General features: G+C 42.1%; 1 non-coding gene across 1 annotated transcript; it reads left to right on the forward strand.

Annotated features, from left to right (window-relative positions):
• Positions 1–24,890: 24,890 nt before the first annotated feature.
• Trnah-gug lies at positions 24,891–24,962 on the forward strand. Its single transcript has one exon. It is a non-coding gene; the product is annotated as a tRNA-His (tRNA).
• Positions 24,963–25,398: the final 436 nt, after the last annotated feature.

The following is a 25,398-nucleotide window of genomic DNA, read 5'->3' on the forward strand; positions in this document are numbered from 1 at the left end:
TTGCAACAAAAAGGTTCCTTCAAGTGTAGGAGTCAATTCAGTGTTGCTGGTGAGAAAAAGCAATACCTGCATTTCACTGAATGACCAAGTTAATGAAAACATAACTGATTAAGGGAATGTCATTCAAATATCAGTATTTTTCCATGTCCAAGATGCAAACCTGGTGGCTATAACGGCCGGTAGGTGGACTGATCCCGTCCAGTATCTTCCATCCATACGTAGGAGTGCCTTCCATCTGCACTGCACACCTTCGGGCAGCTGTTTTCCATCCATCTGCTGCTCTGTTCCAACACTGCTGCTCCCCGTTGCCTTCCGTCCACTCCCCCTAAGCTAATCAACGGCCCGTCTAGACAGTGAAACCTCTTGTTTTGAATTGTGATTCCGTTTGCTCTTAAAACCTTTGTCTTTTTCGGCAATTTTCGGTCCTTTTCTGGCACCATATTGACTACAGTTCTGAACCACTGGCAGCTAGTGTGATAAACAACCGTTATAGATAGGGAGATAATAATTTCTTCAAATTGTCACAAATTCCGTTAGTGTATATACACATGGTATTCTCACTGTTCACTTTCATACGACTGATATGTACTTTCTAAATGATTAATTGCGCCGGAAAATTGTATCAAAAGACAGTGAACCGTAGAAATTTACAAAATGTGTTGACATGTTGAATTCTTTGCTTTGAAACTAACAGTTAAGTGAAGAGTAAAATTTGTTGAACGTAGGTGTCTCAGAAACGTAATATGCTCATCCAGTCAAATCTTAGACCCAAAAATTTCGAATGTTCTCCCAGATTCGCTAACTCAGTTTCTTGTAGTGTGTTACAGCTGTTTTTTTCGAAACTAAGAGTCCATCTCCCAAGAATTACGAAATAATTCTCTGAAAAATATTGTTAACAATTTCTTCTTCTATTGTTGTCTCTGTAACAATTAATTATATCACCTGCTGATGAAAAACTTTCAAATGGCTCTGAGCACTATGGGACTTAACATCTGAGGTCACCAGTCCCCTAAAACTTAGAACTACTTAAACCTAACTAACCTAAGGACATCACACACATCCATGCCTGAGGCAGGATTCGAACCTGCGACCGTAGCGGTCGCGCGGTTCCAGACTGAAGCGCCTAGAACCGCTCGGCCACCCCGACCGGCTGAAACACTCTCATGTGCGTTTTATACATGGCAGGTGATGGAAGATCGTTTATACACACAAGGAGTGGGCACGGATCCAGAATTAAGATCCATGGGTTATTTCATCCCTGAGTCACTAAGATTTCCTCTTCTTCTGAAACTATTTGATTATTTCAGCTTCGCACATTGTATTCCTTTTGTTAAGTATGATTCAACTGCATACAATATATTTAATTCCATTTTTTTTTTTTTTTTTTAGTTTTCTTCAGAGGAATATTACACATAAAAATTCTTGAAATATTTTACAATTACATCAAATGGTAACAGTTTCTTACACAATACTTTATATATATACTATAGTATATATAGTATAGATTTAAGTGTTAGGAAGTCGTTTCTGAAAGTATTTGTATGGAGTGTAGCCATGGATGGAAGTGAAACATGGACGATAAATAGTTTGGACAAGAAGAGAATAGAAGCTTTTGAAATGTGGTGCTACAGAAGAATGCTGAAAATTAGATGGGTACATCATATAACTAATGAGGAGGTATTGAAAAGGATTGGGGAGAAGAGAAGTTTGTGGCACAACTTGACTAGAAGAATGGATCGGTTGGAGGGCATCTTCTGAGGCATCAAGGGATCACCAATTTAGTATTGGAGGGCGGCGTGGAGGGTAAAAATCGTAGAGAGAGACCAAGAGATGAATACACTAAGCAGATTCAGAAAGATGTAGGTTGCAGTAGTTACTGGGAGATGAAGAAGCTTGCACAGGATAGAGTAGCATGGACAGCTGCATCAAATCAGTCTCAGAACTGAAGACCACAACAACAACAAAAACAACACAATACTTTAAATATCTGGTTTTAAATTCCATTATCAGTCGAGCAAACCTTCTGGAACGCAAACTGTGATTCGCTAAGTAGTAGTAAACCACTGCCCCAAGGAACTTTGGGCACAAGGGGAAGAAACAACTGACAACTAACGTAAAAAAAAAAGTAATCTGAGCGTGAACAGCCACCTAAAGATGAAACTCTCAGTTGGAAATCGGTAACGCTGCTACTTGTGTGAATGAATATCTTTGTAATCAGTGGTTGGTTGCTGTTTTCTTCTTTTGAAGAATAAGAATCATCTTGCACTTTGTACACCGCTACGGGCTCAAAAGGTCAAACTTCGATAAAATAGCAACCTCTGCTAAATATGGTAGAGCACCAGAGGCTGTAGATTAGGAAAAATAAAAAATAATAGGTACTTTGCTTCCACTGAGTTGTAATGCTACTGAAAAATATACTTGTTGACCGAATATTTTCGATAAAAGACATCACTAAGGGAATTGGATGTAATTTTCGAAAAGTCGACGTTATGCTGTGGAGGAGACATACGGTGATATGTACATTCAAAGCGACTAACACAGTCAGGACCACAATACTGTTTAATTTAGTTGACGATGGCAACCGTAGATGCAACGAGTTCTTAGGTAACCAGACTTGAGTATGGCGACTTACTGCCTTTCACTGGTCATCTAAAATAAATAATATTGTGATGTAGAAAATTCAAATGGCCCTAAGCACTATGAGACTTAACATCTGAGGTCATCAGTCCCCTAGACTTAGAACTACGTAAAGATAACCAACCTAAGGACATCACACACATCCATGGCCGAGACAGGATTCGAACCTGCGACCGTATCAGACGCTTGGTTTCGGATTGAAGCGCCTAGAACCGCTGGGCCACTGTGGCCGGCTGTGATGTAGGCTGTGTTAATCGCAAAGTTCATATGATATTACTTAAATCTTTTCTCTGCCCTTTCTTATTGAGGGATTTAACAAAGCATACTGTTACGTGTGTGGAAAAATTCCTTGTGGTGATGCTGAATTGTATACAACAGTACGGATATGACTTACTGAGATGGAACGACTGATGTTTTGATCGTAGCTACATGAATATTTCACGACACTTTTTCTGGGCGATCTTGAGCAGATGTATTTATTTCAATGCTACTTCAATGTTGCTTTCAGCTGTTTGAATATAAATGTGGGTCAATATTTTCAGTGTATCTTCTTCCTCCCCCCCCCCCCCTCCCCTCCCGGCCAAGGAGTGTACAGAATGGGGTGTAAAGAAAACTGGAATATGTTCATGAAATTATTACGGATGAGGAAGGTGAGGGGGGGGGGGGAGAGGGAACTCGAGAGATTTGTAATAGGTTTTTAAAGCGAGATGTTAAGCGTGGATTTGTAAGACAGAACGTTAATGCTGTATTGTGAGATATGAATAAGGTAGATTGTAAGCTGTTTGTTTGTAGTTGCCTCCATTTCACATTTATTGAAATTAAGCTGAGTTCCTTGTGTCGACTGACCACACAGAGACGTGAGATCCAAGTCTGCGACCTCATCTTGCCGCACCCACCCGTTGCTCTGCAATCGAAACGTCACCTACCAGCTGGTGGAGCTACTTCGCTAACTGGAGCGGAAAGGACCGTTTTCTGCTGCCAAAGTAGTGCTTTTCGAAGAGCGTAAGTAGCCATAATAGTCTGATAGGACATTGTGTTGTGGCTTCATGAGCTATGTTTCAAATCATGGTCAAGGAAACGTATTGATTTCATATATACATAGAAAATTGCTCATTTTATTTTATCAAGATTACACAGCTGTGATTCACACTTGGAGATCTTTTTTACGTATTTCAAATGTGATATAAGTGGCTTATCGAGTTATAATGAGCATAATTCTACTAGACAAAGGTGAGCCTTGAATTTACCATGCCCAACTGCAACCTGCAGAACGTCAGAACAGTAGTGGAATAATAGGAACTGCCTAAATGCTTTGTCTCCCTTTTCAGATGGAAAAAGATTGACATGTATCAATAGACCTATGTTCAGAAACCATTCTAGGCTGTGAAAAGCGGCGAATGGGTACATATGATACAAAGATAAACTAGTAAAATACGTTCAGTATCAGCATCCAATATGAATGCATGGTGCGCTCATACAAATCTAATACAGTTTTACAAAGAACTGTTGATGCTATGCATAAAAGGTGATGAAATGTAGATATACGATTTTGAAAGCGTTAATGCCTAGCGAGTGATACTTGATAACAGAAGTCGTTGCGGCAGAGCACCATACCCAGCGGCTGATAGACCTACACTAATCTTCATTTGCATTGTGAATGTTGCTACACTCACATAGTGTCAAAGAAAGACACACTTTTCTTGCTTTAATTCCATACTGTGATAGGGAGTCTTATTTTGAGACAACAGATAAAGACGTAAAATTACAGGAAACGGAAGCGTGTAGCAAGTTATTGACGGTGTGAAGTCATGAAATCCTTGCAGCTGTCTCTTCAGATAATTAGGTATGATACTAATTCCTCTCACTGTACTTATTCTTTAACAAAATAAATCGCAAGGAATATGTCTCTCTTTGAAAGCAGCCCCTCATTTCATCGAACCATTAGCAAATACAAGAATAAACTACATTAAAACTTAAAACCTTTCATTCTGCAATCCCTAATACAGGAAAACACATTCTGAGTAGCTTGCATGTAGCCATGAAAAGGTCAGGTAGAGATAAAGTACAGATTAAGAAAATCCTAGAGAATTTGTCGGTAGCCATCTTCTCCTACTTCAGTGATCAGTTCCTTAGCAAATCGAAATAGTGTCTGTATTTAAACTCGTACTGTATAACGTGGATACAGCGAAATACTTGATTTCGGAACATCTTATGACCAGCAAATACGATATGTGTAGCCAAGCACTGCAAACAGTTTTTAATTTGACTACTCTTCGGTACAATAGCCTACGGATTATCTTATGCACATTAGTAACGTGCAGTTACATGTTTGTAGTAAGCTTTTCATTATTTTGCAAATTAGAACAAGTATGTTTTTCTTCATTCTTAAGGCCCATATCACTTAAGATCTGTGAAAGGAATATTAGCACATTGGTTTCTTTCGCAAGAATGTAATGAATTCTTATTTTTCTGACTTTTCCAGTAGTCTCAAGAATCTTTTTGCTATGGATGTACATGACTAACTCTGATATAATCTCTCAAATGTTTCATTCAATGAAGATTTGTAAAGAATTTAACGTAGGCAATGTATTACTTCTTGGGCTTCATTGCAGTCGGTGTATTTCTGTATAAGCTATGATACTTTCTATATTTCCATGTTTACCCAGATCAAATTGTTGTTATTCAACTATGATAGGCATCAGCAGGTACAGATCAATCTGAGATGGGGAAATTATAATTTGTGAAAGAAGTTAATTACAAACAAATCTAAGATACTGGGACCACATTTGTCGTCAGTTGTAGTTAATTTATGGTGCAAAGTAAGGACTATCAAGAAGAGCTATCGGTCATGTGAACTATCGAGAAAATACTTCCACTACTAGAGGAACCAAATAATGAGGAAAACTGGAAGTCATTCCTGTAGTTAGTCAATTCCACATGTTTCTGCAACCTAGTTTGTACTGTGGTACTGCGTATCAGAAACCAGAATGGTCGGGGTTCTGAAAGTCAAAGCAGAAAAGAAAAATTGAAGAACTCTCTCTTCCGTTTTTATGTCTAGGATGCACGATCTTTGTGTGGTATTTTATTCGTTGTGCAGATGCAGAGTTGTAGCTAGAATACATTTTGATCTTCTTCAGTTATATTCCCACTCCAATATTTGTAACGAAGTTGAAATTAGTTTTTAATGACCTTGTTCTCAAAGGAATCGTCTCCTTTTGCACTTCATATATTAAGCAAATAGCCTGTTACCGTATGGTGCACCTGAAGAATAGTGTACTTAGGAACACTTGATTTTTCTTGGTCGGTGTTTCAATCTACTGACTGATTTCAGAATCATGAAGGAATTCACACTGGAAACCGCCGTATGCAGTTTGCGGCATTTTTTAGTGTTTTTATTGTTTTAAGACATGAGCTTGAGCTTTGTGCAACGTTTGTGAATATTACAAGTTTCACATATTTAAGGACTGCATGCTATGTTAAAGCTATTTGGAGGATATTGCTTATTTCTGTGTTACAGAGTTTTATAGTGAGTAAAATTCTGTGTATCTGTAAAAGTAGTTACGTAACATGTGGACGTCTGAGCCATAATTCGTCGTTCGTGGACCATCTTATATTGAAACAGAAGAGGGTCTCTTGCCATGGACCACTTGAAATTTTCAAACGAACTGAGTTTCTTTTACGTCTTACCAAGTGTTCCTCTCTTGAAAATGGGAATTCCTGTTAGTTGGTAATACTTCTATATCAAAATGATTTTACTTGTAACTCGTTTATAATAATACTTATTCTTTATGTGATTCCACTTATTGATTATTGGTGTGTAGCAGAGTAATAACGTACCACATAGACTATTAAACACATTACTGATGAGATTTTCTCATTTGCAACAGTTGTAAACTTGAATAGCATATTTGTTCCTGGGTACATGACCATGTTGTTCCTTGGAACAACATTTCACACCTGGAAAATCCTTACCTCTCCTGAGTAATTTAAGTAAATTCAGAAAACGACTGCAGCACACTTAAACTTTATGCTATCACGTCAAAATGGAATAACAAAATGTAATAATCTTTAGTTACTGGGCTGGCTAGAGGAGAATGTCTAAACAGTTTCCAAGGTACATTACTCTCTGCTGTGGCGTGTCCGACGTGCAGTGCTGGTAGCTGAATGCCTGCCAACCACACAATTCGAACGCCCACGGATCTACTCGTACCGTGACGGGGCGAAGAAGTCAGCGAGTAGACCAACATAGGTCGACGTTGATGAACACGCCAAAATCTCAAACGTCGCACGCGACTAGCATCGGTGTGCGCCGATCCAGACTATAGTCTGTTTCCACGACCCAGCCAAGCAGCCAATCAGAAAGGTGTAGTACTTCACACATTGAGAGTTGAGAGTTTAAGCTTGCACCAAAGCAGCAGAAGAAAGTGACACGACCATCCTTCACCAGAGTACCAGAGTCGCCGCTGCTGTTACCGTCCAGTCTACTGTCTACCACCACTCCACAACCGAGGCGTTGCGCCCTCAGCAACCGAACTCTACCAGCTCGACGCATCTGGACTTTGTCATCGTTTTGGTGACTGTAGATGGGAACATCAACTTTTCCGTCACTCGTGCTCGGAATAGTCTTCAGCGTTCACGACGAGCGTGCTCCATACTGGCTTGTCGGAATTTTAGCTTTAGTTCTACCAGTTATATCGTCCTCCAAGGGACTCGATTTTTTTACTACGGTGTCCAAGAATAGATGTTCTTGCCACAGTGAATTTTCTGAAGCAGTATTTATTTTCTATGGTGTTCACTGATTAGTTTTGGAAGACACTTCTGAAAGTATTTTGTGTGTGTTGCTACTCTGTAGCTAAAGGCTTATAACTGTGCTCATTCAATATAATTGTGTAAATAAATTTTTTTCCAGTTTAGCTTCCGAGTAACAACATAAAAGTCTCCCAAACTCCACCCCATGTATTCATTACTTCTGCCAGTGCAAGACTGCAGTGAAGATCCCTGGCTCCTCAAATAAGTGTCTGCAGGATAATCGTGGATGACCTCCAGCAATTATTCTGATTACACGCTTTAGTGCAATGAACAATCTTTTAGTCAATGATGAGTTACCCCAGAATATGATGCCCTACGAAAGCAGAGAATGATGCAAGCCTGTATTGATTCGTTCTTCATCTACACCGTCTACATATTCCTTCCATTTTCTCTTATTTTCTTTTGTTTCGTTTATGTTATATTTCTAAACCTATCTTTAAATCCTCATTTCTTGTACGGTCGTCTGTTGTGTGTCCTTTCTCTCTAATTAGACGCCTCGTTTATTCTGCAGTTATTGTACTTTTTGGTACCTTGCTGTTACCAATGCTTCACTTCCATAGAAAAGTGTCGGTACTACTATAATTTTCTGAAACTTTAATGATGTTCGTTCCCGACTTTTTTCTGCAGATTTTTTATAAATTGTCACACATATACGTAGAAGTAAATTTATTGAATTTCGAGAGAAGCTTTGAGAATAAATTACGGAAGACCTATAATTATACGGTTAATGAACCGTACTGTACACATAATTTATACAGATACAGCTACATCTGCATCCACATCTATGCTCAGCAAGCCACCTCACAGTGTACGCTGGAGGGTACTTTGTGTACTGTTGTCACTTCCCCCATTTCCTGTTCCAGTCATGAATTGTGCGGGAAAGAATGAGCATAGGTAATCTTCCATCCGGGCTCTAATTTCACTGATTTTACCTCCAAAGTCATCACGCAAATTATGCAAAGGGTTGACTCTTCCAGTAAAGAACGTACAGGGAATTTTAAGAGTAAACCACGGCTCATAGCGTTCGACACGAGTTGGACGAGCATCTTTGTGGCGTTTCCGCTTGACTAAACGAATCTGTTAGTGCCATATCTAGGTAGGTCCATGAATTCATTTTATGCAGTGCAATTTAATCCTAACTTAAGCTATTACAGTGGTCGCTTTTCTGTGTTGTTGTGTGTCCTATGTCTATAAGTTGGAAAGTATCTTCTAATAAAGCGGCTAATTCGTTATTTCGGCCGGATAGTCAGTGTTTCAAGCTGACGGGAACACACTTCTCCTTTTCTACGTCCACATGTGCCTTCTTATGTTATGTGGCAGAGTGTAAGTGGCCGCACCATAGCCATTTTCTCCATGTCCATTACAGCCGCGGATAATACGCGAACAATGTACTACAGATCTTTTATATGCCATGATGTCTCTAGTTAAGTCATCGTGGTTATTGTACGAGCCTTTTGACTCAGTTTAAGTATTTGGGCACTCACACTTTTGGCAGTAAAACTCACCGCGATGCACAACGGCCATCATGTAGCGTCTCATTCTGCAGTTTCTGGACCGTTTCTGCAGTTCCTGTACCATTTCTGAGACAAGACCTGACAAAAATGACCTTTCTCTAAGCCGGAAGCAATATTTTAGTGTGACTACCCCCTCCCCCTCCTCCTCTCTCCCTCTCCCTCTCCCTCTCCCCCCCCCCCCCCCCCTCTCTCTCTCTCTCTCTCTCTCTCTCTCTCTCTCTCTCTCTCCCTCCCCCCGGTAATCCTATTTTGTAAGGGCTACAGACTGTCGAAAAATATTCAAGAATTGGTGGAACGATTATTTTGCAAGCGACTTCAATCTTGCCTTAATTAGACTTCATTTGGTTTCTCTCAGTAAATCTTTACCTGGCTTTTCCCCAACATATTTGTGCCATCGTTCGATCTCATATCTCGCCAGACGATTGCTTCTGGATACTAGACAAGGTTTCAAGTGATTGTGCAGCGATCAAGTAGTCAGACGATTTACTTTCATTCTGTCTGTTTGAGAGAATTGCATCAAGTTTATTTACACTGGGAGTCAACCGTGAATCTTCGGAGCAACCATTAACTATATGCAAGTGTCGCCCCGTTTCGTATCCATTTCCTAATGATCGCATCTGCCCATACACATATCTGTCGTCGGCGAACATCATCACAGAGGTAGAGATGTTACGTGGCATGATGTAGCAGCTGACAACAGGTACTCCTTGTAAGCAGCGCACCGTTTCCTGAAACTATGATCTTGTGATGTATAGGTATTTCTGGTTTTCACTTGTTCACAGGACTTTCGAGATATCACTGTTTAGCCTTCAGTTCAAAGATACATATATTCACAACATTATTTACAAAGGTGTTGTGTCTGACGACCCGACTCTTCTTCGTTTCCGTGTATTAGTAGCCTGTACACCTATATCCAGGCTAAAATGTACACAGAAAGTGTATCACTATTTTAAAAGTACAACACATAAAAACAGTGCATCCTGATATTCGCAAATTCACACTATCAATTTCTGGAAAATTACCCAATAAATCTATGTAATAGAATTAGACTGTTTGGATTGTTATTTTATCTTTTTGAGATACGTCTTCTGCATGTGTGTGCGTGCTTGTGCGTTTGCATGTTTAGACATTCAGCCCTGAGGCTTCAGACAAAAACGAAGGCCTTTTCTTCGGTCATTGTCATTGTCCTTCTAATGGGACTTGTCTGAGAAGTGCTGCTTCTTAATGTGATTTCCCACATTACTATTCCGCTCTTAATGCTGCCAGGGGAATACCTGACCTGATTTCGCTGGAATGTGTCTAATTCCTGAGCAAGCCTTGTGCAGCTGGATCACAATATTCAACATGTATTGTTCTCTGGCAGCGGTGTTTTCTACCCGCACCATGTCTGTCGAGTCTCCCATGAATATTATTAGCCTTCCGGATTCCGCTCGTTTCAGGTTGACAAGATTGCTCGTCATTTTCAACTACGCTGTCTAGAAATTCACGTTTGGTTGGTTGATACGATTCGAGTTACATCTCATCAGGTAGATACTGCTTCTTTTTGATTCTGATTTGTATATATTTTTTATGAAGTTTCAAGATCCCGTGCAAGTATACTGGCTTCTCTCCTGGGTTGGTTCTCAGGTTATGTTTACACGTCGTGATGGTTACGTTCGTCCAGCACTTCTTGCAAATGTGGCGATCGAGTATACTCCGGTTAGAGTTTACAATATTTCTCCCTAAGTGGACGATTCATTTCTTAAGGCGGCGTTGATTCCTCGTGGAGTAGTACGGCATATCAGGCGAGAACGCTGGTCTGCTCAGCATCGCTTGCAATGTTGCAGTGGTATCCGAAACGTATAAATGTGTGCTCAAAAGAATATTCCTTCACACCTTAATATTTGCGATTACCGGTTCATGTTACGCTTGTAGGGCAAGAAGGAACCAGCTTCCTTAGTAATGAAAGTGGCTGTCCGAGATCCAACTGTCCTCGCCATGTTACAGTTTTAAAGTCGTCCTATGAAACTCGTTGTCGGCTGAGCTAGTGTCTTCGCAATCTGCTGTCAGTACTTCTCCAGCTTCAGAGGCCGTTGGGGAGAGATTGCTCCCCACTCTGCAGAAACTTTCTACCCTTACAGGCCTCTGCTGCCGTTATGGCGCCGGCACCGTTAGCATAATTCAAAAGCTCCTAGACTCAGGATGATACAGATTTTGAAGTCACTCCTCCCCAACCACGCCTCTCCGAGAAGGTGGCGGTAGAGGGTGCTACTTCCATTGGTGTACCTTCGAATATAGACGGTAATTGCGGTCCTTATCCCGCCAGGAATGACGAGGCCGAATCTGTTGATGCTGAAATGAATGTCGCATCCGCGTCCTCTCCTCCACCCGTAGAAATGTCTGTCCCGGTGTGTTCCTATAATTTAATGGAGATATCGTCTACTGCTCTGTCCTTATAGTGTTGTAGTGCAATACCATCCCCTCCTCATTCTGGTACAGTGGAACAAGGAGGAGCAACAAGTTACTACAAATTTTTCTTCCAGCTAATCAAGTGATGCAGATAGCTCCAGATGCTGCACTGCCTGTCTCTCCTTTGTCTGATGACGGTTTTCATCGCTCCCAATTGTGTTTCTCGCATTCTGTTGAGTGGAGCATGGATTCTGCACCTTCCGGTTGGGAGGATTCAAATCTTGTACCGTCTTCTCGCCCACCTGTTGGTGGTATGGAGAACAAGACGTGATGTGTAAATTCTTTTCTAGTTCTCCTTTCATTTCTTGCATGTGTTAACTAACGCAGGCATATAAGTTTCATCCCCCAAGTATTTGTAGGATGAGGTCTCCATTTCGGCTTGCTGCATTACGACAGTTTATTTACGATTCCCAAGCTGCTGCTGTCTGGTTTCAAGAAGTGGTATTTGATGTGTTTTGTCTCCCTGAGTATTGTACATTTTTTGAAGTTACTGGCATGGCCATGCTTTATTGGGACGCTATTCCGTTTGTAAGGTGGCAGAATAAACGGTCAGATTCGCACCTTACATGAGACCTTTACAAATCGCCATGGAAAGGTGAAGATGACACCTAATTAAATCGACAGTTATGAGAACATTTCCCTATCAATTTGTAATGCAAAAAGGGATGACAGTCAATCAACAGTAATTAACACACCATTCCTATACAATGCATGTCTTTGAGTGGAAGGTAGAACAGGGAACGTGAGTCGAGTCGCTTTTACTTTTGGAAAGCCAGCTCCACAACGGCATAGCGAAGCTGCGCTGCGGGAGTTACATTGGCAACCACATAAAGGGGTGGCAGGAAAGAGGACAGCGACCCGAGGCCAGGTGATCCAAGCTGGAGGGCCACCTGTAGCGAGGGCATCGGTGAAAGGGCAGAGAGGAAGCTTCAGAAAACTGCATTTCGAAATTCCAACAGGATAAAAACAAAACCAAGTGACGCATTTTCGTCCAGTGAGTGTGACACATGGAAAGGTCAATGTACTTTAGGCATCTAGAATGGGCAAAAAACGTCCGATTGGCGGAAACTCACTAGGAAGGAGAAAACTGCTGAAGTTTGATAGAAGGGACGTTGCGATTGGTAGAGGGTGTTCCTTAAAATAAGACGAACACTCCCATTGTTCGAAAAAAGCTGTGATGTGAAAAAGGAACCCAAGTGGAGGAAGGCAGTTCTGCCATGAGTAGGACAAGAGATAAATTTTAGGGGAACTCTTCTCTGAACTGGCGTCAGGTGCAGAACGGAGCACTTAACGCTCCATACGATGCAGAGAAGAAACTGGCGTGGACACTGCGTCCACAGTGGCTGCACTCCAGCTAAAAGTAGGTGTAGCAACGTTTAGCTCCAACTGTCGAGAAACGAACCAGCCAAATTAGTTAATTGTTCTTGGGAGAACTGAGAGGGCACTATAGTATGCACGCTGCTCCAATCATGCACGTGTATATCGCCACATAATAAGACTAGGGCTGAATACATGTTTTCTCGCATAACGAGAAACATAGGGAAAGTTTCGGCTGGAAAGTTCAGCAAAGACCAGATTAGTTTTGTAGGAATTTCAGTGGGAGACAGCTGCCTTGCAGATAGCAGCACATTGCAGCTTAAGGTGAATACCGCCTGCAGAGGCGTAACTTTGTTGGATCACCAGTTTGAATCCACTTTAAACTCGAGTGGCCTTGGGTAATCTTGCACTAAAATTTGTCACTTGACTAACCATCCACCATAGACTTGATTGTCATCCTAAATAGTACCGAACCTTGAACCGGATTCGGATGATTTTCATAGTACTGACCAACATCATAACGTATGTGTAGGAGCAGTTTTGTAAAGAAACGTCCAATTAAACTTTCATATTATTGTGCTTAGGATTAATGTAAAGAAACTTCCAATTACACTTTGATAATACTGTGCTTAAGATTAATGTTCTTTCAGAGAGTTGATATTTAACATAGTTGTGTATACACTTATTTCACTTTTGATGTTGGCAAGATGCGTTATCCATTGCGCTGTTTTTATGTTGGCGAGTTGAAAACTGTGTGAAAAGCTGTAATTTGATGAGAAATTTTGCAACATTAAACTTGTCATTTCATCTCACACAGTCGTTCTCAATTGTAGAATAAGTGAAAACAACCCCCCCGCCCCCAAACCTTACACGCTGACTGACTTTGAACCACTGGGCGATGGTCGTCGTATCTCATATCGATTTTATGAACTCGCCTTAATTTGTCTTTATGTTCCAACTGGAACTGGTCGTACATATGATCGCTTGTGTTTTTATGAGAAAGATGCCATTTATTTACTTGGTCAAAATCTACGGAAAATTTTGATGGGCAAGGGAGGATATTTGAACTACGCCTTACGTCCTGTGGATCAGACTCCCAGCTATAGCTGTGGTTGTGAACTTAATGATATGCTGGCGTAGCTGGGTCAGCAGGACGCTTGGATCTGCAGATGTCCCACATTAGTGCAATTTTCGTATTTCGCAGCTACTTCTAGTAGTCGACTGGACCGTTTTTATTTGTCTGCTTCCCTACGTAGCCAGCTGATTCAGTTCCTCCCACCTTCACAGACTACTGTGCTGTTTAATGACTCTTAATCATGTCCCGCAATGGATACATCTTTCTCAAAAATGGCTCTGAGCACTATGGGACTTAACAGCGGAGGTCATCAGTCCCCTAGAACTTAGAACTACTTAAACCTAACTAACCTAAGGACATCACACACATCCATGCCCGAGGCAGGATTCGAACCACAACCGTACGGTAGCGCGGTTCCTGACTGAAGCGCCTAGAACCGCTCAGCCACTCTGGCCAGCCATCTTTCTCACCCCATTTGGAAGCTAACTGTTTTTCATCTGGCGTATCCCTCCCTGGATGATATCATCGCTGCCATACGGGGGCGAGCAATCCGTTCTAACGTACGTCATCCCTCAATTATGGAATCATGGAGCTCCATTGTCAAATATCACCTTCGCATTGCACTCCTGCGTTTTAGCGCTCGTAAAGCTGCTGGAATGAGGAGGACTCGGGAATTTTATTATGCTGTCCCTCTTTATCTTTATGATGGTGCTCGAGATGTCCCATTCGCAGTTATATATGTTCACCGGGTGAAGGCGAGACTCCTTCAACTTACAAGACTACAAGTAGAAAGTCTTCGTTTGCATTCCCAGCCACGTTCGATTCTCCAGGACGAGTTGACGTCTCTGTATCATCAAACTCGGCTTCGAACGCGATTTGAAAGGACTTGTCTCTCTACCATTCGTTCTATATGTGGACGTGAGTGGTCACCTAACCTGATATAATGCGTGAACTTTCCCGTATTTTGCCATATTTACACTGGAGTGGAATAAGACGGTATAATGTCTGCTGATTTTATACTTTTCTCCTTGACAGTGTTGTTACACCAGCTTTCCATAGGAGTTTTTGACAGATTTTCACCGTGATGGGGTTTCTGACTTTGTAGTTAGCTCTCCTTCCCGCAGATCTAAAAATGCGTGTGAAATCTTATGGGACTCAGCTGCTAAGGTTATCAGTCCCTAAGCTTACACACTACTTAACCTAAATTATCCTAAGGACAGACACACACACCCATGCCCGAGGGAGGACTCGAACCTCCGCCGGGACCAGCCGCACTGTCCATGACAGCAGCGCCCCAGACCGCTCGGCTAATGCCGTGCGGCCCCGCAGATCTCCGGTACTGGATGGCGTTCACAAAGAATTTTATGTTCGGTTTTAGCATTGATAGGAGACACGAAACCGTCTATGATGAATGAAGTGTGCAACGGGTACCCACCCGCCCTCCTTTAAGTTCGTAAAAACTGTTTTAATTCCCAAAAATTCAGGACATTTGTCGATCGATCAAGTCCGACCTATAACGCTGACATACTGCGCGTTATCAGTGTTGTCTACCGGGTCGTACTCTCCTGCCTCCCGTTGCTGAATGTCGTGATCTCATCTCGACTGATTCCATTGTTTCTGTGTTGGGAACATTACTTTTTATTCATTTGCTGTTGCAAGTGGTGATGGCTGTTGATTTTAACAATCCCGCACGACGGATGTTCACCTCTCTAGTACTGGTATTCTGACGTGAATGGTCGCCTTACTCCCTCCGTCGAAGTGTGTCGTGGTGTCCTGCTGCGGGGTCCCCTTTCTATGTCGTTATTAGTGCTATTCCTGGAATCCTTATTGCTGTCTATAGCTGCTCGCTTACAAGGAGAAAGGTTATCGTCCGTGCGTATGCCGATGACGTTATGGTACTTCTTCGTTCTTATGAAGACATACCGCTGCTCAGCGAAGTTTTGGATGTGTTTTTTGGGAGCACAGGCTAAAGAACGGAAATGTCAGTTACTCAATTTGTGGGGATTTGAAGCAGCTGAGATTCTTTAGGCCGTGGCTGTCGCCGCCATCGATCATTGGGTGTTATAACTGATCGTTGTCCGGTGAAGATGGCTGCGCTAAATCGGAGGTACGTCGCTGACAGGATTCAAGGGGCGATTCTTGAATACGAATGTCGCTCCATCTCTTTACTTCATAAGGTTCGGATTGTGGAAACTTATTTGTTGAATAAAGCCTATTTTGTTGCACAAATTTTTCTCTTTTCTACAATGACATCCCTAAAGTTACAACGATTATGGGGGGAGTTTATCTGGCGAAAGTCTATTTTTCAGGTGCATTATGAGGTTATGGCGAGACCCCGGCTTATGGGAAGTTCGGGCGTCCCTGATGTTGGTGCCAAGGCTTCTGGTGTATTTCAAATGCTTCAAGTGGCTCTGAGCACGACGGGACCTAACATCTGAGAACATCAGTCCCCTAGAACTTAGAACTACTTAAACCTAACTAACCTAAGGACATCACACACATCCATGCCCGAGGCAGGATTCGAACCTGCTGGCTTCTGGTGTATTTCTTCGACGCACTATCTTAACGTGTCTTTGCGTCCCCCAGTCACTTACAGCTCGCCTTTTTGCCTGCCTCCAACCTGCCAGCTTAACCCCTCCAGTACGTGTTGCTAGTACAAATAACAAATTAAGGCATATTCGAAAGAATACTTGGAGGTTGATATTCTTTCCCAGTCGCATGTCGCTATAAATATGCTGTTATACCGCTGGACGTTTCCAAACTGCGTTTTCTCTGTGGAACCCCTGCCGCCAGAGACAGATTGGAAGGTTGCTTGGTCGACTTGTTTTCCGATGGACGTGGCGTCCTATTGGTACCATGTAATTCATAACCTTGTCCCCATCAATGTTATACTTTTTCGCAATGGCCTTAGTGAAACAGACCGAGTCGGTCGCGGTGGCCGAGCTGTCCGGAACTGCGCGACTGCTACGGTCGCAGGTTCGAATCCTGCCTCGGGCATGGATGTGTGTGATGTCCTTAGGTTAGTAAGGTTTAAGTAGTTCTAAGTTCTAGGGGACTGATGACCTCAGATGTTCAGTGCCATAGTGCTCAGAGCCATTTGAACCATTTTTTAAACAGACCGGTACAATCGTTACCATGAAACGGATACATTGCGTCATTGGACGGTCCCTCGCGGATTGGGTCTGTTGTCAACTGGCCTTTTATGCGACGGCGACGCAAGCGGCAATCTCCGGTGAGATTGTCCTGCGTCCCGATTCAGCCTTCTTTTCCACCACCCAGCAGGAAGAACAATGCAGTTATGTGGCTTGTCGGTCTTTGTGGTCGTTATGTGGTGGGGAGCGGGTATGACCCGGAGTGTTGTGTCTTTCACCAGTATGTGGCTACGGCCCAGTGGACATGTCCAAAGATGCCACGCTATCATGCGTTTTTTGCGGATATGCTGTACCTCGTATTTAATTGTGATGAAGTTGGATGATGTTCGGATGTTTCATTCCTGTTACGTTGTTTTTCGTAAAATTGAGGAAAAAAGGTGTGAGTGAACTGGTCCTCTTGGTATTTTTCTAATGGTCCCTTTTCAGGTGTCTTATTACAAAGTTTATTTCATTTTTGTGGTACTATGTGTCTTTTTTTAATTAGTAGAAAAATAAACAAAAAATGTGGCAGGCAACTACTGGCAGTGATTTTATATCCTGTTTCAGAGGTGGAAGCCATGTAGGATGAATCCCGATTTTGTTTCTTTCTTTTTGAGTAACGCCTTTTAAGGTTTCGAAGAATAAACAAATAAATAAATAAATATTTAAAAAAATAAAAAATAATGAAGGCCAGTACCATGTGATGGACCAATACAGAGACAGGCGAGGCCAGCCCTCGGGGTTCGACGCCTGCCTACCTTGTCTCCAGCCAGCCTGTAGCTGACAGTGTCCGTTCTTTTCTGTCGCTAAAAGAAAAAAAAAGTGGTCAAGACATTTCGTTGTGGCAGCAACAAACCACATTCGAACCCTGGTCACAGCGGAAGGTTAAAATTTTGATGAGGAATGTGCGCACATGCACTTAACTACATCACTGATACATTGTTCTTTTTTCAGGCTCTAAAATGATTTCGACACCGTTTCCTTACTAGAAGCTTCTAATCAAAACGCGAGCAACCGGAATATCGTCTAAGTTACGCACCAGGAACTGTGAATTATTGTCAGGAAGATTGCAGTATGTACTAACGGATGGAAACGGAGCGAGTGAAACCGAAACTTTATCTAGTGTTCCACAAGGAACAGTGACAGACTATTTACTGTTTCTGATATGCTTTGCTGAAAAATGAGAATGGCAAAAAGTGTAAAATAGCAAAGCAGGAATGGCTAAAGAGTAAATGTAAAATTTTAGAAGCATGCATAACTGTGTGAAAGGTAGATGCCACCTATAGTAAAATTAAAGAGACCTCTGGAGAGAAAAAAAAACAATTTATGAATATTAAGAGGTCAGATCGGCAACCAGTATAATGCAAAAGAGGGAAATCTTCGGCGAAGGAAAGCTGTAGACAGTGTTGTCTGCAACATACGCTTTGAAATTTTAGAGGTATCAGGAATAAAACACAAGAAGCAAAAAATTATCTTCAGCTTGTTAAGAAAAACCGTATAGAGTTAGAAGACTCGATAGACACGAAAGGGAAGCATTAGTTGAGAATGGAATGAGATAGGGATTCTTGACTATTCCCAATTTTGTTCAGTGTGTACACCTAGCAAGCTGTGAAGGAGGCATTTGTAAAGGGAATTAAACGTCAAAGGTAGTGTCTTCGAAAGAGGTTATTAGTGACTATCACCAAAAGCAAGAAAAAGGGACATGGAATGTAGTCGAATTAAATCAGACATTTTTCAGGGAATTAGAAAAGGAAATGAGACACTAAGAATTGTAGAGGAGTTTTGCTAGAGAAATAAATGACGATATCCAAAGAGGAGGGGATAAAATCGGTTGGTAACACCAAGAAAAGAGTACCGGAAAAGGAGAAGTTTATCAATTTAACTGTGACGATGTCTTTTCTGAAGATATTTGTCTGGACCGTAGTTTTATAGAGAAGTGACACGCAAGCTAAAAACAGTTCAGAGCGTAAGAGAACAGAAGCTTTTGAAATGTGATTCTAAAGAAGATAGACCAGGGCCTACTGAAGAGACACTGAGTATAATCGAGGGGGGCGGGAGGGGGGGGGAGAAGGAATCCAGACGCATTAACGTAATGAAGAGAAATATGTGGGTTAAAAATTGTCGATGGTGTATAAGGAATAACGATAGAACGCTGATTCAAGAAAATGTAGGGTACCGTAGCATGGAATAAATATAATGGCAAGTTAAAAAGAAGAAAGCTGCAGTATTGCAACACACATTTCCCGTACAAGTGTAAGTATCCACTCGGTGTTGCTGTGTGAGAATCAGCAATACCAGCTATTACTAAATGATCAAGTGGGACGGATTAACGGAATGTCCTCATTAAAATATCAATATTTTTCCGTGGCCAAGATTCGAACGTGAAAAGGTGTGGCTAACCACTTGACCATAGCGACTGTTACACGAACTTACCCAATCCAGTATCTTACTTCTATCTGTAGGAGTGCACTGTATCTGATCTACACAGTGAAAGGGTACAGTACCGCCCGACATTGAAAATACACTCCTGGAAATGGAAAAAAGAACACATTGACACCGGTGTGTCAGACCCACCATACTTGCTCCGGACACTGCGAGAGGGCTGTACAAGCAATGATCACACGCACGGCACAGCGGACACACCAGGAACCGCGGTGTTGGCCGTCGAATGGCGCTAGCTGCGCAGCATTTGTGCACCGCCGCCGTCAGTGTCAGCCAGTTTGCCGTGGCATACGGAGCTCCATCGCAGTCTTTAACACTGGTAGCATGCCGCGACAGCGTGGACGTGAATCGTATGTGCAGTTGACGGACTTTGAGCGAGGGCGTATAGTGGGCATGCGGGAGGCCGGGTGGACGTACCGCCGAATTGCTCAACACGTGGGGCGTGAGGTCTCCACAGTACATCGATGTTGTCGCCAGTGGTCGGCGGAAGGTGCACGTGCCCGTCGACCTGGGACCGGACCGCAGCGACGCACGGATGCACGCCAAGACCGTAGGATCCTACGCAGTGCCGTAGGGGACCGCACCGCCACTTCCCAGCAAATTAGGGACACTGTTGCTCCTGGGGTATCGGCGAGGACCATTCGCAACCGTCTCCATGAAGCTGGGCTTCGGTCCCGCACACCGTTAGGCCGTCTTCCGTTCACGCCCCAACATCGTGCAGCCCGCCTCCAGTGGTGTCGCGACAGGCGTGAATGGAGGGACGAATGGAGACGTGTCGTCTTCAGCGATGAGAGTCGCTTCTGCCTTGGTGCCAATGATGGTCGTATGCGTGTTTGGCGCCGTGCAGGTGAGCGCCACAATCAGGACTGCATACGACCGAGGCACACAGGGCCAACACCCGGCATCATGGTGTGGGGAGCGATCTCCTACACTGGCCGTACACCACTGGTGATCGTCGAGGGGACACTGAATAGTGCACGGTACATCCAAACCGTCATCGAACCCATCGTTCTACCATTCCTAGACCGGCAAGGGAACTTGCTGTTCCAACAGGACAATGCACGTCCGCATGTATCCCGTGCCACCCAACGTGCTCTAGAAGGTGTAAGTCAACTACCCTGGCCAGCAAGATCTCCGGATCTGTCCCCCATTGAGCATGTTTGGGACTGGATGAAGCGTCGTCTCACGCGGTCTGCACGTCCAGCACGAACGCTGGTCCAACTGAGGCGCCAGGTGGAAATGGCATGGCAAGCCGTTCCACAGGACTACATCCAGCATCTCTACGATCGTCTCCATGGGAGAATAGCAGCCTGCATTGCTGCGAAAGGTGGATATACACTGTACTAGTGCCGACATTGTGCATGCTCTGTTGCCTGTGTCTATGTGCCTGTGGTTCTGTCAGTGTGATCATGTGATGTATCTGACCCCAGGAATGTGTCAATAAAGTTTCCCCTTTCTGGGACAATGAATTCACGGTGTTCTTATTTCAATTTCCAGGAGTGTAGGTACAACATACTTCATTATTTTTGTCAGAACAACACATTTTTTTTGTAAAATAACTCAATTTCAATTAATACAGCGAAGCCGGATACCAGTGCGGGAAAGAATGACAATTTATTTATTTAATTGATCACAAGTGCACTCCCACAAAGTAAATCCCTACATCCAGTTTGGTGAGATCTGTGAAATGAATGAATGTATGGTCGTCTGCTAACCGCAAATAGTGAATGTGAATATATGATCATCTTTGAGACGATCCTTTGGCCACCTTTGGTGGAACCAAAGAGATGAAAATTACCGGAGCGCCTGAAATGTGGCTGACCAATACGGTAGCATGGTCTTCCCCCACCTCGACAGAGGTGCGAGATGACCTGAAGAATGGCCATGTTTCAGTACTCTGCCGCTGGATCTTGTGCTGTTAAGACCTGTCTTAGTTGTGCTCCGTAAAGACAAAAGAGTGGAGACATGGTATGCATGTGGAATATTTAAGAGTAGTTTGAAATAATAATTTCTCTATTTCAGGAACTTTTGTGGGGAGAATTAAATGTCAGGCAGGTAATATTAATGGGATTGTAGTAATCTTCGGAAGTGACCAACGGTCACAATGAAACCACGTGTAGCAATAAGTTGAAATACCTCCGTGTGCTTAAGTTAAGCTGAATTACTAGCGTGTGTACAATAAGTTGAAATATTTAAGAAATAGCGTGTGTACCATAAGTTGAAATATTTAAGAAATGGTGGGTGCAGGACTTGAAATTAGAGACAAGTACTTCCACGTGGTGAGTACTGTGTGAGTCTCAAACTGTGTATGAGACAAAAGATAAAGAGAAGTACTCGTCCATGGTATCAGTTGAGGACTCGCGTGTGTGACGAATACGTTCTTAATATTACTTTGCGTGATATGATTCCGTATGGCGCTACATTCAAACTCTGAGAGAGAAGCAAGGTGAGTCGGCCGTCTATCCAGCAACGCCACTTGGCTTGCATTACACAGGAAGACGTGCATATATCTCCAGAGTTCATAGTAGGAAAGTAGAATTACGAAGTGGGGCAGTGTCGTGTGAAACTGGGATAAATATTAATTGAAGTGGGAAAGCTGAAAGTGATAATGTTGTGACTATTCCCTGTGTAGTATTTCATATTGTAGTGTGGTGTATGTCATGTAATTTGGGTATGTGTGGTTTGCATGGGAGAGTAGCGAGGTAGTTTCAAAAGGTTAGTGGGTTATGCTTGTTCCTTTTGTACTGCTCGGTCTGGAGGAAAGTTTCATGATGATGATTGTGAGAGTCGAAGTGTGAGAAATAATAGAAGATCCACCATCCTATCTAGAAAGTGCACTGTAGCGTTAAATAATTACGAGACCATAAGGTAGAGAATCACCAATGTTAAGCCATGCCCACTGGGCGGAATTTCTCATGTGTTATTGTTGTAGGTTATAGAATTTGTGTGTTTAGGATATAGAATTTATCGGAATAAATGTGATGGTGAAAATAAAAAGATTGGTGGCCTTTTCCTTCGAATTGTATGTTGTCATGATATCCAGAATTTATAACGTGTGCGCCACTCATATTCAGTGCGATGGCCACGTGTTGATAAAAGCCGTTAAATAAAAAAGGAAAGAAAATGTGGTATTGCCAGTGCGTAGTGAACAGTCAGAGTTCTGTAAATTACTGATAGACAGATGCGTGTTTCCGTTGCGTATTACTCATACAGGAGGATAATTTGTAACTAAATTGTGAGTACGAGAGTTCATGTTACTCGATAAATAAGAATGAATCCGCTCGCTTGGCAGACCACTCATCTTGCAGGCCTGACTGCTTGATGCCACAGTATGAGCAAGGCATGTGGGTGCCTCTCAACAGTTCTATACAGCTTGTACTTCCCATCCATCTGCTGCACTGTATCGATAATACTGCCTTCATTGCCTTCCTTCCAACCCTCCAGGTTACTCATCGGGCGCTCTAGTTAGGTAACATCCCTCGCTTAGAACTGAAATTAGGTTTGCTCTCAAAATTTTTACCTTTTTAGGAAAATTCCATTGAATTTGGAGCTCCATATTGAATACCGTTCTGAGTCACTGACAGCTGTAGTGAAGTTCTACCTAGTGACGGTACTATTATCTTTTTCCAAACTGTGACAAATTCTGTTAGCGTGTGTAAAAATGTTGTTCTCAATGATCGCTTTCATACGACCAATATTTACATTCTACGTGACGGACTACACCAAAAACGTATACCAAAGACATTAAGTAGTAGAAATTTACAAAGTATGATAGTATATTGATCTGCATGCTTTCGAAACTAGCACTTACGTGAAGTGCAATTATTGATTTCCCAAGTCTCTAAGATTTTCTCCATTTCTCAAGCTATTTGATTTATTGAGCGTCACACACTGCATTCCTTTCGTTAAGTATGATTCGAATCAGTTGCATACAATATTTATCAGTTGCATATAATATTTAATTACATATTGCTAATGTTTTTCAGAAGAGTATCACAGAGAAAAATGCTTGAGATAAACTGCAAAAGCTCCACCTGGTGGTTGTTCCTCATGTAATCCTTGAAATATTCGGTGAGAAAATGTGTAAATGCCATTCTCAGTGGAGCAAACCTACTGGAGCGTATTTTGTGATGTACTAAATACCATCACAACCCCAAAAAACTTTGGCCACAAAGGGAAAAACCAGCTGACAAATAACATATACAACAACATACGCAGTTTAAACTCGAACAGCCGTCTAAAGATGTAACTGTGGGTTCGAAACCGGTAACACTTTCTTTTCTGTGAATAAATAGCTTTATTAATAGTGATTGGTTGCTGTTTTCTTCTTCGTAAGAATCAGCTTGCACTAAGGACAAACCTACGGTCCAAAAGGTTAGTTTCCGACAAAATAACAATCTCTGATTAATATGACAGAGTACCGTGGCTATGGATTCAGTAAGATAAAAAAATGAAGTACGTCATTTCCACTTACACGTGACACCATTTTTAAGCATATTTGTTCAACGAATATTTTAGAAAAAAGATATCAGTAAAGAAATTGGATGAAAAATTTACTAAAAGATGGCATTACTCGTATGCTGCCCAGGAGGCACTACAGTAATTTGTATTTAAAAACTGTCTGAGTATCGCAACATTATTTATTTTCGTTGACGAGGCGTAACAGTAGTTAAGAAGAGATTTAAGGCAACCAGACCTGAAGATGGCCTGTACCTACAAACTGGTCATGTAAAATTAATAATATTGTGATCTAGACAGTGTTACACAGTTTGTATGATAATTATTTTCGTTTTTGTTCCTTTCTTTATTGAAGGATTTAACAAAGGATATTGTTATTTATCTGGAAAAATTCCTTGTGCTAGTGTTGAATTGTATACACCACTAAGGAATAACTTAGCAAGTTACAATGACTGGTGTTATGTTCGTAGCTACATTAATACTCCTCGAGTTTTTTTATTTTATTTATTTCTTATTGTTAGGTCCTACATGGATATATAGATTTCAGTGCTATTACTATGTTGCTTTTGGTTGTTTTAATGATTATGGGTCAACACTTTCCGTGTTTCTTCCTCTCACTTCTTCAAGGAATGCACGGAATGGGGTGTCCATAAATTGGCAGATATTAAAGAAATAATTAGGGATGAGAGACGGGGAAAACTCAAAAAATTATAAAACGTGGTTTTAGCAAGATCGTAGGCGTCAGTTTAAAAGAGAGGATGTTAAAGCTGCAATGTAGGATATAACAACGTAGTTTATGAGCAATTCATTTGTAGTTGACTCGATTTCTCATTTACTGACATCAAGATGAATTCTTTGCTGACGACTGACTGCAGATAACGTTTTGAGAAGCACCAACACAGAGACGTGAGATCTCAGTCTGCGTCCTCCGTCTAACTTCTCCCGCCTGTTGCTCTGCGCCCGAGACGCCACCTACCTGCTGGCGGAGTTAGTTTGCCAACTGGAGCGGAAAGGACAGTTTTCTGCTGCCAGAGGAGCATTTGTAAAGGAGCCAGAGTAGCCGTGATAGTCTAGTGGTTAGGACATTGCGTTGTGGCCGCAAGAACCCAGGTTCGAATCCTGGTCACGGCAATATGGTGTTCTATTTTGTATTTCTTTTTACAGAGTTAATAATGTAGTCAAAACGACTCCTCCCTTTGTAATAACTCAAATTGTTCATTCAGTTCCCCAACATTAGGCAGATGTGGTTCACAATCTGCGATTTTTTTTTTTTTTTTTTTTTTTTTTTTGCTTGTTTCAAACATGATGTATCTGTATCTTGAGGTTATAATGAAACAATTTTGCTAAACAAAGACAAGCCTTGACTATCACATGCTCAACTACAATATGCAGGTCGCGAAGATAGTATCGGAATAACAGGAACTGACCAAACAGTTTGCCTCCGTCCTAAGATGGAAAAGGAATGACGTTGAGCAATATGACTATGTTCTAGTAAAACTCTACAGTGTGGCAAACGTTTGCTTATTGTTGATACTTGAGAGTGATGCTAAGATAAACAGCAGATGTA

Source organism: Schistocerca americana, chromosome 2 (assembly GCF_021461395.2).
Source record: "Schistocerca americana isolate TAMUIC-IGC-003095 chromosome 2, iqSchAmer2.1, whole genome shotgun sequence".
NCBI classification, from domain to species: domain Eukaryota; kingdom Metazoa; phylum Arthropoda; class Insecta; order Orthoptera; family Acrididae; genus Schistocerca; species Schistocerca americana.